The sequence below is a fragment of the Bufo bufo genome, chromosome 1 (genome assembly GCF_905171765.1).
Source record: "Bufo bufo chromosome 1, aBufBuf1.1, whole genome shotgun sequence".
Lineage (NCBI taxonomy): Eukaryota > Metazoa > Chordata > Amphibia > Anura > Bufonidae > Bufo > Bufo bufo.
The window spans coordinates 470,931,743-470,949,317 of record NC_053389.1 but is presented as its reverse complement, the minus strand read 5'-3'; positions in this window follow the sequence as shown (position 1 = coordinate 470,949,317).

Below are 17,575 nucleotides of genomic sequence, written 5' to 3'. Positions count from 1 at the left end.
TTAGATGGTCAGCTCACCAGCAGGCCGTCACCCATAATGTTTTAAATGGTCAGCTCACCAGCAGGCCCTCACCCATAATGTTTTAGATGGTCAGCTTAGCTGAAGACCCTCACCCCTAATGTTTTAGTGGGTCACCAGCAGGCCATCAATCATACTTTACCTCTCCTGTATAACGTTTCCTCATCCTAAATACCTATGACATTCCCTGTAATTTTTTTGTACTCATTCCAATGACAGGCTCTCTTAAGAGTCCTGTATTGTTATTTATCGTCACTACCTCCCTGAGTCGGTACTGAGAAATTTGCGCGCCCCCGTCTGCCTTTCTTGGAAGTGGTAGCTGTGGCCTTCACTCAGGCTCCCTCTCCAGAAGCGAACACTGATTCCCCATTTCCCGTGGTCACCATGGTAGGCGCAAAAAAGAACATTGAAAGTTGATAGAGCAGACATCCGAATAGATCGTCAACATCACGGGGACGTGCGATCAGCTTAGAAGTTATCTAGAGTTAACAAAGCGGCAGCAGGCCCTCACCTACAATTTATTACACGGTCAGCTCAACGTCCGTTCCTCTTTCAAGTTCATTATCATCAAATGATAGTCTGGTCAACACAATCGTAATCACCGGGGGTCACGTAATTAATTAGCATGGAGGAGTGTCTTTGGTTATCGGAATGAACCACACAAATCGACTCGATCCACACGCTCAAAACGGCCATTCACCACCACCCACAGAATCGCGAAATAGGTATCAATCTGTCAATCCTTTCTGTGTCCGGGCCGGGTGAGGCTTCCCGTGCGTAGTCAAATTAAGCCGCAGGCTCCACTCCTGGTGGTGCCCTTCCATCAATTAGTTTAGGTTTCCACTTTGCAACCATACTCCCCCCGAAACGCAAAGACTTTAGTTTCCCAGAAAATGCTCGGCGGGAAATGGGAATAACGCTGCCGGGGATCGTCTTCGAACCTCCAACTTAAGTTGTTGATTAATGAAAACGTTCGTGGCAACAAAGGTTTCGGCTGTGGTTCGGCTTGCGCCGGTACAAGAATTTCACCTCTACAGGTACAATACGGATGCCACCGGCCGTTCCTCTTCCAATGAGTTCAGTTTGATCGTCCAAGAGTCCGGTCAACACAATCTAAACCACCGGCCGTCCCTCTTAGTCATGGCCCCAGTTCCGAAAATCACGGAAATTTTTGTCTGAACTTGCTCTTTATATAAAAGTAAATATACAGGAAAGAATAGAAACATAGAAACATAGAATGTGTCGGCAGATAAGAACCATTTGGCCCATCTAGTCTGCCCAATATACTGAATACTATGGATAGCCCCCGGCCCTATCTTATATGAAGGATGGCCTTATGCCTATCCCATGCATGCTTAAACCCCTTCACTGTATTTGCAGCTACCACTTCTGCAGGAAGGCTATTCCATGCATCCACTACTCTCTCAGTAAAGTAATACTTCCTTATATTACTTTTAAACCTTTGCCCCTCTAATTTAAAACTGTGTCCTCTTGTGGTAGTTTTTCTTCTTTTAAATATGCTCTCTTCCTTTACCGAGTTGATTCCCTTTATGTATTTAAAAGTTTCTATCATATCCCCTCTGTCTCTTCTTTCTTCCAAGCTATACATATTAAGGTCCTTTAACCTTTCCTGGTAAGTTTTATCCTGCAATCCATGTACTAGTTTAGTAGCTCTTCTCTGAATTGTTTCCTAACAATTTTTCATCTAAAATCTCTTTAATCTTCGGTTTCGTGAGTTTTATGGTCAGTCTGTAAAAGTAGCGTACAACTCGGGCAACATCGTTACCAGCAGCGACATTGTAGTCCAAGATGCATCCAGACATCCTCCCCATGCTGTCCCCGACCCATTTTGGTGGTGTTTCCATAAATTTCTGACCATTTCCTATGAACCAGGCACCCTCCCCTCTTCAGAGCAGGGGGTGCCTGGTTTAATGCTCGGGTCCTCCTATTGACTTCTATAGGGCTCGGGTGCTCGGTAGAGCACCCGAGCATCCGGTGTGCTCGGGCAGAGCACTCGAGCACCCGAGCATCGGGGTGCTCGATCATCACTAATCCCAGAGCAAACCGAGGCTCCACTGCATGGGAAGGGAGTTGGTGCTAAGATCAAAGTCCTTTAGATCACTTGAATGGTCTTGGGTGAGAAGGCCTCACTGTTGGAGGCGATTTTGTGCAACCTCAAATTAGATAAAGCAAGCATTTCTTGAGCCCTTTTCAGGAGACTGATTGCAGTCTCGTTCGTGGGTGTCGATTTCAAGCAGTCATCCACGTACAAATCTTTTTCCACAAAGGATCTGACATCTGACCCATACTTTGCTTCACCTTCTCAGGCTGAATGTCTGAGACCGTAGATAGCGACTGCAGGGGAAGGACTGTTTCCGAAGATGTGCACTCTCATTCAGTATTCTACAATGTCTTCATTGTGGTCATTGTTGCGGTACCAGAAGAACCTCAAGTAGTTTCTGTGTTCTTCCTTGACGAGGAAGCAGTGGAACATGTGTTGCATGGCGGCCATAAATGCTACGGAATCTCAGCGGAAGCGTAGAAGTACCTCCAGAAGTCTGTTGCTGAGGTCTGGACCAGACAGTAAGACATCATTTAGCGAGACGCCTTCGCACCTGGTTGTCGAGACGAATACTAATCGTATCTGCCCTGGTTTTTAAGCATGGTTAAGTCGAATATGGGTAAGTACCAACACTCCTCGGAGTCTTGGAGCGCTGGTGCCATTTCTGCATGGTTGTTCTGGAAAATTCTTTCCATGAAAGTAAAGAAATGTTCTTTTGTCTCTGGTGAAGTCTGTGTTGTTAGGTAAGTGTTGTCTCCGGGGTTTAAACAGTAGAGGTGCGACCCAGCTTTTTGACTTGTCTTTTACTATTCCTTGATCCATGATATCCAAGAACAGCTTGTCTTCTATGGACATTGCAACCCTGTTGTCTTCTCTTGTCCTGTGGAAGACTGTGCACCCTAAGTGATCTTGCTCACCATCCCAGGCGTGTTCTTCACAGGAGGTATCTGTGAAAGGACAAGGTACAGGAGCACTGTGTGACAGTTCTTTTATCAGAAAACTACTGTGACATGGCTGGAATAGGGAAGGACGTCCATTTTCAAGTGTGTTGATGAGCATACTGTTGACTGAGGTTGGCTTGTGTGCTCCTCCTAGACAGACGTCTCCTATGATGACCCATCCTAGGTCAAGTCTCTGGGCGTATGGAGTGTTTTGGGGACCGTTAATCTGCTCTCTAGCCTTATGAACTCATAGTATGTCTCTTCCAAGGAGTAAGACTATCTGGGCTTTTGAGTCCAGTTCTGGTATCAGGTGAGCTATGTGCCTCAGGTGGGGGTGGTATGCCGCTACCTCTGGTGTAGGTATCTCGGACCGGTTGTCAGGAATGTGATTGCACTCCAGTATGGTTGGCAGTGACAAGCAGGTCTGGCCATCCATGGACTCTACCTTGTACCCAGTTTCTTTCCTCCCCACCGTCTTAACGGTACCTGCACATGTCCTTAAGGAGTACGGAGAACTGGGAACTACGATGTTGGAGGTTTCGAAGAAAGTGGATTTAGCTAAAGACCGGTTGCTTTGATCATCTAAGATTGCATATACCTTGATCGCCTTATCTCGGTGACCGACCGGATAAACTATGACAAGGCAGATTTTTGAGCAGGACTTCCCTCCTGTGAGTCCTTTACAGATCTCTGTACAGTGAAAAGTGACTACTGCAGTGTCTATGTCAGTGTCTATCTGCTTCCCGTCATGCTCCTCTTCCTGGGGTGATACCTGAGAGGGTGGTCCAGGGTGTAAAGCCATGTTGTGTTCTGTGCTACCGCATTCTGTGAATGTCACACTGACCTTACAGTTCCTGGTGAATTGCGATGTTGTAGTGCAGCACCTGAAGCAGATGTGGTTTTCATTGAGGAATCCTCTAAAGACTTCTCCCTGAAGGCTCTGCATTTTAGTAGAGGATGTGGTTTCTTGTGCAGGGGGCATTCTTTGGTAAGATCTTTGAGTTTGTTCTCTTCTTGAGAAGACTTAAACGGCCTGTAAGGAGAACCTGTGGAGGCAACATTACTTTTGTGGACTGCCACTGGTGTTTTATGAGGTTTGACACCAGGGATAGTGGAACATGACAATGTAAAGTAAAAACTGGGATCGTTTCTGATCCTTGCCTGTTGAGTAACAAAGTCTACAAACACCACGTAGGGGGGGGGGGGGGGATGGTACATTATGTAACTGTTTATAATGGGAACCATGCGTGATCCACTTCTCCTGTAGATCATAAGGGAGTTTTTGGACAATCGGATTGACACCTCTGGCGGAGTCCAGACATGCTAGCCCCAGCAGATCTCCTTCTGCCTGAGAAACCTGTACCTTTATCAACAAGTCACTGAGTTCCCTGAGTTTCTGGTAACCCCTACCCACTATTCTGGGAAAATTATCAATTCTCTTATATAAGGCATTTTCTATAGCTTCTATTGACCCATAACACTCATCAAGTCTTTCCCACACCATCTTTAGGCCTTTGCCTGGATAGTTTATGTTAATATCTCTGATTCTTTTGGCATGTTCAGCAGACTTGCTTCCAAGCCACTTTACCAAGAGATCTAACTCCTCACTACAGGAAAGATCTAAGTCGCTTATGGCATTTTGGAAGGAGGCTCGCCATGCCCTTTGGTAACCAGCTCCCGTTTAGCAAAGAACTTAGCGAAGTCTATGGCGGCCTGGTTAGCGCCATTACTACCCGGTGTGTTGTTGTTATGCTGCATGTGTGATGTATCACTTTTAGGGGTCTATGGCTTAGGGTAGTCTGTATAATACCATTCTGACACGAAAGTTATCCCTTTAAGTTGAAGCTAAGGTTATAGCTTCTGTTCTGTAGGGCTGTAGCTGTGGTCAGCATCGCTTTGTTGTATACCATCCTGCTCGAGGTACTGTGGTTCAAAGTAGGATGGCCCAAGTACTTGGCTGAGTTTCTCGGATTCGGGGAACTCCAAGGCTTCTAGGAACTCTGCTTTGGCCACTGCGGCTGCCGCTTTTTTCTCTGCGGCAAGTTTTTCCAGTGATGCTTGCAGGCATGCTCTCTCTTCTTCCAGTGCCGCTAGCAGGCGTACTCTGTCTTCTTCCAGTAACACTCTCTATTTTTCCTTTGACGCTTGCAGGCATGCTCTCTATTCTTCCAGCGCCGCTTGCAGGTGTGCTTTCTTTTCCTCCAGTAACACTCTCTCTTTTTCCTTTGACGCTTGCAGGCATCCTCTCTCTTTTTCCCTTAACGCTCTCTCTTTCTTTAGTAGACCTTACTTTTACAGCCTCAGCTTCTGCACGGGCGAGAGCATCCTTTTCTTTTATTGAAGACTTGCTAGAGCAGCTTGCTCGTGACCTGGTCCCCCTGTATGATGATGCCTGGCTAGCGGACATTGTGTGCCTTTTGCTGGCTGCTTAATGTCTCTGTGTGGACTCAGTCTATGTAGAAACGGACTTCAGCGTGGTCTTGATCATGCTGAACTTACTGGGGGCTGCGGTCTTGCTTCTTGTGACTGTATGGCAGCCGCTGCAATCTTATAAGCAGGACTGCGTGTGTGATGGCAGCTCCGTATAGTCAGATCTACTATCGCTGGTGACTAGCATATGTTTTACTGTTCAGTCTTCAGACACGTTCACACAGTGTGCAGTCTGACATTCAGCATAAACCATTCCTGTCTTCCAAATAAGAGGACTGTTCTTTGTAGTCTAACTTGTTTATTGGTCAAGAGGTTGTACTCTCTGCGCGGTGCGTGTGAGTGAGAGTTTGTACAAGTGTGCGGTAAAACTACAAGAATACAAATAACATGTATAAGTATAATGTATAGAAGTATAGAATAGCATGTGCTGTAACATTTGCATAATACTGAAGCACATGGTAAAATGTCTAGCTAACAGTAGTAACAACTTTTCTGAGTAACAATTACAACTAGCTGAACAGCTCTGCATAACACAATATCCCTCAACAAAGGAATATCTCTCACCAGATATGCTTATACAAGGATGGTGGAGTTTAAGATGGTGGAGATATGCAAAAGGACAGCTCTGCTGATGTGTCCTGGAGACTGGAAGCTTCTCTTTACCAGGACTCATTGCACTCCCACAATGCTTTTCACCATTCACAATGCAGTAGTCTTTGTAACAAGAAAAACAAAGTGTAATACAACTTAACACTGCTAGATGGTGCTATAACCACACTAATCACTACAGAAATACCAAAACTCTGGCAGACGTGATCTGTAATGATTTTCCCTAACCCTGCTGGGCAGAACATCCACAGTACTTCTAGATTTACTACTATTGCAAGTGAGGGTCCTATTAGATGGGCAGATATTTTATCATTAAAACGGTTTTGTCACTTCAGCAAATGGCATTTATCATGTAGACAAAGTTAATACAAGCCACTTACTAATGTATTGTTATTATCCATATTGCTTCCTTTCCTGGCTAGATTAATTTTTCCATTAGATTATACACTTCTCATTTCTATGGTTACTACCACCCTGCAATCCATCAGCGGTGGCCGTGCTTGTGTACTATAGGAAAAAACACAGGCCTCTCTGGTGGCTGGGACCGCAGGATTACAGGGTGGTCGTAACCATGGAAATGAGCAGTGTATAAATGTGACAGAAAGACAAATCTAGCCAGCAAAGGAGGCAATATGGACAATTACAATACATTAGTAAGTGCCTTGTATTAACTTTCTCTATATGATAAATGCTATTTTCTGAAGTGAGACAACCCGTTTAAGTCCTAGTCCTTTGTGCCAGAAAAATGAGCACCTACATGTGACAATAATCAGTACATACTGTATTTTCACTTTTTTTTCTCACTATTGCAATCACTGCAATGTCATTGCTAATGACTGGCAGATTTCTGATTAGATGAGGGAATGTGGAGGTGAATATTGATCAGGTGAAAAGATCTAGCCAATGGAAAATGAACGATTTATCGCTTGTTGTTTGACCGATACACACTATTACACGCAATGATAATTGTTTAAATTTGAACAATTATGCAAACATTCATACTATAATTGCTCTATATAAATACACCCTTAAAGGGGTTGTGCATTATTGAGGGGGAGGGGGTGTTTGGCAAACCCTCCCAGTTGGCCGTACCTGCAAAAGAAAGATTACTTACCTGCTTTCTGGCTCTGGCTCCCCGCTGCGATACTCCTCTGGGCTCCCTTGATGTGAATATCTGGTTTGACATTGCCGCAGACAATGGTTGTGGCGGAGACTGGATCTCTTTGTGTCATATGACAATTTGTCATGCCGTAAGGGAATCCAGTCACCACTGCGGCATTGCAAGCATGGAGAAGAAGGAGCGGGAAGCAAGTACATAAATTTTCCCTTACATGTTCCCCATTCTTTCACAACCCCCTTAGGCCTCTTTCACACTTGCGTTGTCCGGATCCGGCGTGTACTCCACTTGCCGGAATTACACTCCGGATCCGGAAAAACGCAAGTGTACTGAAAGCATTTGAAGACGGAACCGTCTTCCAAATGCGTTCAGTGTTACTATGGCACCCAGGACGCTATTAAAGTCCTGGTTGCCATAGTAGGAGCGGTATACTTACAGTCCGTGCGGCTCCCTGGGCGCTCCAGAATGACGTCAGAGCGCCCCATGCGCATGGATGACGTGATCCATGTGATCACATGATCCATGCGCTTGGGGCGCCCTGACGTCACTCTGGAGCGCCCGGGGAGCCGCACGGAAGGTAAGTACGCTGCTCCCCCGCTCCCCGCTACACTTTACCATGGCTGCCAGGACTTTAGCGTCCCGGCAGCCATGGTAACCACTCTGAAAAAGCTAAATGTCGGCTCCGGCAATGCGCCGAAACGACGTTTAGCTTAAGGCCGGATCCGGATCAATGCCTTTCAATGGGCATTAATTCCGGATCCGGCCTTGCGGCAAGTGTTCCGGATTTTTGGCCGGAGCAAAAAGCGCAGCATGCTGCGGTATTTTCTCCGGCCAAAAAACGTTCCGTTCCGGAACTGAAGACATCCTGATGCATCCTGAACGGATTTCTCTCCATTCAGAATGCATTAGGATAATCCTGATCAGGATTCTTCCGGCATAGAGCCCCGACGACGGAACTCTATGCCGGAAGACAAGAACGCAAGTGTGAAAGAGCCCTTAAGAGGGATTTAACCAGTGGAAAAAATGTATTGTGTTTTATGGAATATAATTTATATTTTGGTGGACAATTATTAATAAGATCATTTGAAGATGAATGACTAATAATGGTGTCTGAGATCAGACAAAATCTGTCAAGGAGACATGCCATAAAAAAACAAAATATCTGTTTCTTAGTGTGACAGGCGCAGCACAATGAAGTGCCTTTTGCGCTGTGGCATTAGAAGAATTTGATATCTCTAACTTTTTAGTCCAAACAGACTGTCTCTTACTCTACTTTAATCCTTCTAGCACCGTTCTATGGAAACAGTAGGCTTAAAGAGCACACCAAATGCTTAAAATAACTTCTTTATTAACTTCAAATTTTCTTCATATATAACACTGCCACCTCTGCAGCAGATAGTCCATGTTCAAACATTTGTTGCATAAAGTATCACAAAATGGCGGTATGCATAAGATGGTGGTTTAACTGTTCAATCTTGTCATTCAACATAAATGGACATATTTCTGTTTTCAGTATCTGTACTTTTACTCTAAGTTATTTAAGCACTTTATATTCTCTCTGAGAGGCATATCTGAGATTTGCTATTGGTTTGTTTGTATGCAATTATCTGATGATTTATTGCTTTTATGATTTGCGCAGTTTGGTTTGATTTGGTTTGGTTTGGTCGCAGTTTGATGGAACTGTAAACAAACATATAACTGGTTCAGTATACAGTTCTAATCACAATATTAACAATATGAACATCATATTACCGTTCTAAATACCTATTTGGCCTCTTGTTCCCATAAAACACAACTCTGACTGGATCTGTCTGTTCAGCTCCTCTCCTCTTGTCTATACTGACTCCAGACGATTCTGCTAAGGGATTTCCCACACAGGCTCAGCATGAGGCTGGCTGTGATTGGTTGAGACTTCTGGGCAGTAACAACAGTTTAACTCTATGCTTTCTGTTGTTAATTCTGCTGTGTAATTCAGCTTACCTTACATTCATTTACTGAATCTTACAGGCATATTATCTTTTCTGCTTCTGTGAACACAATATATAACTGTTATATGACATCCAGAAACGTGAAGTCACTATAAATGACTCTCTTTCTGTCTCTAATATATAAACATAGGAACTGTATTAACATTATTGGCAGGTCTAGCTGTATAACATGTAAGTCATATTAGCAACCTAGGACAGGTCTTAGCTTGCCAGCTACACTTAGGGTGGGTTCACATCACATTCTAAGCCTCAGTTTCACGTATACGTTAGAAAAAACGGATACTACAAATGCAGCACACCACATTCTTGTATTCTTCAGAGTCCGGTAAAAAAGTACACTTTTTTTTTTACAATGGTAATAAAAATGTACTTTTTTTTTTTTACAATAGAACTCTATGGTTAACAAATGCCACTGTATGGCATCAATCTGAGGCATCCGTTTAACATATATGTTTTTTCTATATGTTAAATGGATGGTAAAAACCTTTACCAAGTTAATCCACTGCTGTTCCAGTCAAGGCTGTCCCTAAGGTGGATTTACACAGCCCGATTATCACGTTCGCGTGCGGAAGGAAAACACCACACCGAACATAAGAGGGAAAGGGGTAAGGGAATAGGGCCTGGAAACTAGGGAAAGAAGATGAACACCACCTAGTGAAACCCTAATTAAAATCCTGACTAACTACCAGTATGAACAGACCCCAGAGGTAGGTGAGTTCATACACAGGAATACCTAATGTCCTAACTCACCCTGGTACTAATGTCAGGACTGAGACAACCTGTTCCTCCAAAAGGAAGGAGGAACAGGAGTCTCCCTCAGGCCTTAATACAAATGACAGGGAAATGCAACACACAAAATAACCCAAACAAAATACAAAAGGGAAAGAAAACACTTAACTTCAAGTGGCTATGGCAGCACCAGGAACTCAGCCAAGATCCACACACCAGCTATCCACAACTCAAACTGAAGCTATAAACCGCATAGCATAGTGGGAGAAACAACAATAAATAGAGAAGGTTAAATGACCATAATAGCCACACCTGGGGAAAGAAGGTGTGGCAAGCACCAGAAACAACACAGACGTAATTTTATCCAAACAGAAAACATGTCGGATCAAACCACGTGTTGCCAGTCTCACAGATCTCCTGCCACCTGTCGCGGGAACGTCTGTGACAAATTATTGGGAACAAACATTCCTTGTTACTGGCAATCTGCCCATCTAAATGAGCCACCGATCACCCGATGAACAAGCAAAACACTCGTTCATCAAGTGATCCTGTCGTTCATGCAAGCACACCAATTATCATTTCTAGGCAGCAGATTGTGCGGTCTCAACAGGGATCTGCTGCTCAGAAACAATGCAGCTGTATGGGGATGAGCGATCTTATTATTGATCCCTTTTCCTCATTCTGTGGAGGTGATCGCTGCATGTAAATGCAGCTTTCTCCTATACTGAACGAGCAGTTGACTGTCGAGAAGGAATGCTTCCTTCCCTACAATCGGCTTTTACATAAGAACGTGTAAACCCGCTGTGACAGATCACCTGCCACCCCGACTGGGTGCCTCCGTCGAACGATTCGCCTAGTGCTCGCAAAGGACCATCAGCACCGCACTTGACACCATAACCACCACAAACCCCACGAACCGCAGCAGCTTAGTTTGGGGTTTCGCCGTACTCCACCCACCCTGGACCCAAGGCCGAGCTCCAGCTTCCATTGGGTGAACCTCTCCTTAGTCCAGAGAGCAAAACAGGGACAGGAACAGCTCTTACAAGAGCTAGGGATTATACTATGGAGAGTATAATGATTATAGCATTCCCAAGAGTGTAGTTCTGTAATCCCCCAAACATGAGCCCAGACATCATAAAGGGTAGAACGGGACACTTTAATGCCAGCCAGCACTCACAATTTATACAATTCCACAGGCCAGAGGCACACCCCCTCTGCCTGTGATACAGTTTACTAGGACAATGACTAACTCAGTATACATATACAGTTCAAGAGGTCTAACAACATAACTTAATCAAACATGAACAGCATGCAAACAGACATCCCCTCCCCAGTGTCTTAATGAAAGAATAGGGAGAGAGTAGACACATGCGATGGGATTATCTCCTGAGTGTATCATAGGGTGATCTATTCCTCTACACCGGAGTTGCCTACTTAATCCCATCACTAACACAATAGTACAAAGGGACAAATGAACTAAAACATTCCTTGGGAACCTCAGTGCAGAGTTAACCCTTTTTGTGTTACTGGGTTCATCCCTGCACCTTTAATGAGCAATAGGAACGATATGGCCTATAATACTTCACACATAAATCAGGGTTAACAGTTCCTTGTAACCCCAAGAGACTGGGGGGGATCTCCATAGTTCTGGGTCCATAGTCCATAGGAAGGAAGCTAGCCCTCAGGCCTCTCCAGCAGCCCCAGTGACGGTTCAGTCTGTCACACTCGCCTTTAGAGTTCATGCTGCCCTAGGCACTTTAGTGCTCCCCTCCTCCCATTGATGTCCATACAATTTAGCCAGCTGATGGCCAAACGTTCCTTAGGCTGTCAGCTATTCCTCACAGCTCCCCTATATGCATACACGAGATACAGACAATACACCAGACTCTACTTCTCCTGTATTATAGCAACCATATACAGACAATACACCAGGGTTTGTGTCTGGTCACCATACTGCAGGAGCAGCAGACTCTGGTGTATTGTCTGCTCCTCCTGTATTACAGTGGCCAGGCACAAACAATTCATCAGAGTCTGCTTCTCTTGTATTACAGTGAACAGACACAGGTCCCATAGGTTATAGTAGATCTCCCGAATATAGTGCACATATAGTAGTACATTATATACTACTATATATGCACTATATGCACTATATGCAGGATATCTACTATATATACTATTATAGGCACTATATGCAGGAGATCTAAAATATATACTACAGTCCTGATCAAAAGTTTAAGACCACTTGAAAAATGGCAAAAAATCATATTTAGCATGGCTGGATCTTAACAAGATTCCAAGTAGAGCTTCAACATGCAACAAGAAGAAATGGGAGTGAGACAAAACATTTTTTGAGCATTCAATTTAATGAAAACAACGAATAAACTGAAACAGGCAGTTTTTCAGCTGATCAAAAGTTTAGGACCACATGCCTTTAAAAGGCCAAATCTGTGCAAAGATGTGGATTCATTGTCATTTTCTGTCAGGTAGTCACACGTTGTGATGGCAAAGGCAAAAAAACTCTCCCTTTTTGAACGTGGTCGGGTTGTTGTTATACTGCATAAGCAGGGTCTCTCACATCGCGCCATCGCTGCTGAGGTGGGACGCAGTATGTCAAGTGACAGTCATTTGGAATTTCTTAATTGATTCTGAGGGTTATGGAACAAAAAAGTCAAGTGGAAGACCCCAAAAAAATGTCATCAGCACTGAGCCGGAGGATCCAATTGGCTGTCCGTCAAGACACTGGACGATCCTCAACCCAAATTAAGGCCCTTACTGGTGCTGACTGCAGCCCCATAACCATCAGACGGCATCTGAGACTGAAGGGCTTCAAAAACAAAAAACATCTGCAAAGACCTCGTCTCCTTGAACAACACAGAACTGCTCGTTTGGACTTTGCAAGAGAAGACCAAACATGGGACATTCAGAGGTAAAAGAAAGTTTTATTCTCCGATGAGCAAAATTTAACCTTGATGGTCCTGATGGTTTCCAACGTTACTGGCATGACAAGGAGATCCCACCTGAGATGTTTTCTATGCGCCACAGAGGGGGCGCCATAATGGTCTGGTGTGCTTTTACCTGCAGTGGAACAATGGAGCTTCAGGAAGTGCAGGGGCGTCAAACGGCCGCTGGCTATGTCCAGATGTTGCAGAGAGCATTCCTCATGACTGAGGGCCCTCGTCTGTGTGGTAATGACTGGGTTTTTCAACAGCACAACACTACAGTACACAATGCCCGCAGGACAAGGGACTTCTTCCAGGATAATAACATCACTCTTTTGGCCCATCCTGCGTGTTCCCCTGATCTGAATCCAATTGAGAACCTTTGGGGATGGATGGCAAGGGAAGTTTACAAAAATGGACAACAGTTCCAGACAGTATATGGCCTTCGTGCGGCCGTCTTCACCACTTGGAGAAATGTTCCCACTCACCTCATGAAAACGCTTGCATCAAGCATGCCAAAACGAATTTTGGAAGTGATAAACAATAACGTCGGAGCTACTCATTACTGAGTTCATGTTTGCAAGTTGGATTTCTGTTTTGGGGGTGTTTAGTTTTTTTTTGGAGGTGTGGTCCTAAACTTTTGATCAGCTGAAAAACAGCCTGTTTCAGTTTATTCATTGTTTTCATTAAATTGAATGCTCAAAAAATGTTTTGTCTTACTCCCATTTCTTCTTGTTGCATGTTGAAGCTCTACTTGGAACCTTGTTAAGATCCAGCCATGCTAAATATGATTTTTTGCCATTTTTCAAGTGGTCTTAAACTTTTGGTCGGACAGAGGATTGTAAATGGGCGGACAGGTGGACAGGAGGACGGGCAGGCAATCAGATAGGCGGACAGGCAGGTAGGTGGACAGGTGTGCAGATGGCCAGGCAAGTCTCACAGGCTGGGTCCGCTCAGCTGCTTCCTTTTGGCAGGCGCAGTAATGTCTCGGTGTCACTAAGCTGATTGGTGGAGTAGCAGTGAGTGCTTAACAGTGCGGTTGTAGCGTGCAGCAGCAGCCCAGCATTGAAAACCCCACTTGCTCCCCCTCTGTGATCTGGATGCCCCGAAGTCAGGAATGTAAAAAAAAATTACCCTTTAGTGCCTAATTGGAAATACTGCCTTGGTTCCAGCACTGCTTCCCCAGTCCTCCCTCATGGGAATTGTTTACTTAGCTGCATTGATGACATCATGCTGACAACACATGATCACTGCAGCCAATCACTTTGCTGTTCCAACACAGGAAATGGGACTGCTTAGCCTATCACCAGTGGTTGGCTGAGCAATCACATTTCTATGTTGAGAGGAACCAGGAAGTACAATAGCGGAACTGTGAAATGTCAGAACAAGGAACACTGGAGGATTGGTAAGTTGGGCATTTCTTAAGTTTTTTAATTCTGACCATTTTTTCAAATGTTTTACCACACATAAGCCAGCATGTTTTCTTTTACATGGATGATCCTCCACCAAACTCTCCACCGCACCCATAAACACTACAGATATCGGCTGGTGACTGGCTCATGCAGCTTTATATCTAGTCCCTATTTTGCCAAGATGGTTGGACCATTGTACAAAACAAGCACTTTTACCTTTTGTGTCACCCTTTACCCCTCATAGATTATAAGCTCTTGCAAGCGGGGCCCTCATTCCTTTTGTTCTAATTATTGACTTGTCTGTTTCTATGTTATTTCTGACTGTTTGTACATGAGCCCCTGAACTGTAAAGGGTGCTATATAAATAAAGATTATTATATTATTAGTATGTCTATGGAGGGGATTTAGAGCTCTTCACCTAAAATGATATAATGATAATATATTGACTTTAAAAGGTTTGTCTCACTTCAGCAATGGCATTTATCATGTAGAGAAAGTTAATAAAAGCCACTTACTAATGTATTGTGATTGTCCATATTGCCTCATTTGCTGGCTTGATTCATTTTCCCATAACATTATACACTGCTCATTTCTATGTTTATGACCACCCTGCAATCCATCAGTGGTGGTCATGCTTGTACACTATAGAAAACACTCCAGCTTATGTGCACTCTCACAGTCCTGGCCACCAAAGAGACCAGCGCCTTTTTCTATAGTGTGCAAGCAAAGCCTCTGTTGCTGGATTGCAGGGTGGTCATAACCCCTGGATACGAGCTGTGTATAATATGATGGAAAAATTAAAACAGCCAGCAAAGAAGGCAATATGGACAAGCACAATACATTAGTAAGTGCTTTGTATTAACTTTCTCTATATGATAAATGCCATTGCTGAAGTGAGACAACCCTTTTCATTTCAACAAGATAGATGAGGATTATATTATATTACTGATTGATTATCAATTGTACAATTATCTACATTATCATTATTATCTACATTATTAATAAATAATACTGATGGATCTTTAATGTGTAGATTGTAAGGATCATCAAAACAAAATGTACAGTTGTTGTTTTTTTATTCATGTGCATTATCATTCAGGTATAATTTAAGACATAATAAGCCTCCCAGTATTACATATCAGATTACAGTTGCATGGTAAACAGGTATTTGTTTCTGCCTACAAAGCAATCAATGCTGGAGACGCATAGTAGAGCAGACATATTATCTTAATTAAACTAGAGGCATTTGGGAAAATTAGATTAATATCCAAGGGAAATCTGTACAGTAGTTGTTTTGTTTACAGTCTTGTTATTCAAAGACTGTCTAGTAACACTGCTAATTGAGAAAGACTATCTGCAAATTTCCTAAATTAGTAGACATACTGTACTTTAACCACCTCAGCTCCCCTAGCTTAAACCCCCTTAATGACCAGACCACTTTTTACAATTCTGCACTACACTACTTTCACAGTTTATTGCTCGGTCATGCAACTTACCACCCAAATGAATTTTACCTCCTTTTCTTCTCACTAATAGAGATTTCATTTGGTGGTATTTCATTGCTGCTGACATTTTAACTTTTTTTGATATTAATCGAAATCGACCGAAATTTGTGCAAAAAAATGACATTTTTCACTTTCTGTTGTAAAATTTTTCAAATATAACTACATTTCTATATAAATTTTTATTTAAATTTATTGTTCTACATGTCTTTGATAAAAAAAAATGCAATAAGTGTATATTTATTGGTTTGGGTAAAAGTTATAGCGTTTACAAACTATGGTACAAAAATGTGAATTTCCGCATTTTGAAGCAGCTCTGACTTTCTGAGCACCTGTCATGTCTCCTGAGGTTCTACAATGCCCAGACAGTAGAAACACCCCACAAATGACCCCATTTCGGAAAGTAGACACCCTAAGGTATTCGCTGATGGGCATAGTGAGTTCATGGAAGTTTTTATTTTTTGTCACAAGTTAGCGGAAAATGATTTATTTATTTATTTATTTTTTCTTACAAAGTCTCATATTCCACTAACTTGTGACAAAAAATTAAATTTTACATGAACTCACCATACCCCTCCCGGAATTCCTTGGGGTGTCTTCTTTCCAAAATGGGGTCACTTGTGGGGTATTTATACTGCCCTGGCATTTTAGGGGACCTAAAGCGTGAGAAGTAGTTTGGAATCCAAATGCGTAAAAATTACCCTGTGAAATCGTAAAGATACTCTTTGGAATTTGGGCTCCTTTGCGCACCTAGGCTTCTTCTCACACTTTAGGGCCCCTAAAATGCCAGGGCAGTATAAATACCCCACAAGTGACCCCATTTTGGAAATAAGACACCCCAAGGTATTCTGTGAGGGGCATGGCGAGTTCATAGAAGGTGTTTTTTTGGGCACAAGTTAGTGGAAATTGATATATATATTTTTTTTCTCACAAAGTCTCCCTTTCCGCTAACTTGTGACAAAAAGTTCAATCTTTCATGGACTCAATATGCCCCTCAGCGAATACCTTGGGGTGTCTACTTTCCGAAATGGGGTCATTTGTGGGGTGTGTTTACTGTTCTGGTATTTTGGGCGGGGCTAAATTGTGAGCAACCCTGTAAAGCCTAAAAAGGAGTGATTGCTAAATGTAAATGCAGCTCTCACCTCCACTCAACAATTAGGCAATTATGGGGAACATTCGATCCTAATAAATGACTCTGCATTTGCAGTGCCTCAGAGGACCACTGCAAAGGATTAACATTTTCTATTTGGGTTAAAGTATTTTCTGGGCTTTAATGGGGTTTTTAATATTGATGACCTATCCTCAGGATAGAAAGTTCAAATAGTAGATGGCGGCAGCATATTCTTCCCAAAAATTCTTTATTTGCAGTTACTCCATGAAAAAATTTACAAACAGGCCCATAAAAGTAGCAAAGTTTTGACTACGCAATAGTCTTAGTCAAGCATAGTATATAGTGTTCTATCAAACATATTTATAGGTCATATAGTGACACCCAAAGCTCTCCTAAACCAATCACAGTGAGCGATTAACATTCACAAATACCTGGCTTGAAAAGCCCCCAATAGATACATACCACCATATAATTACAATACAAAACACCTGTACCAGACTATGTGCTATTAAAATATCCACCAATGGACTCCTACCTCATGCCCCCTGCTGCAGCTTGGCGTCTCATACTCATTACTGCGCATGTCTTCATGTGGATTCCACCCCCATTGTGACCTCTTTCCCATGTGATCGATTATGTGATCTAAACATCGATCACATGGTCACTGTTCCCAGTTTGCATAGACTCCCATAGATCCGGCCACCTATCCCAGTCAGC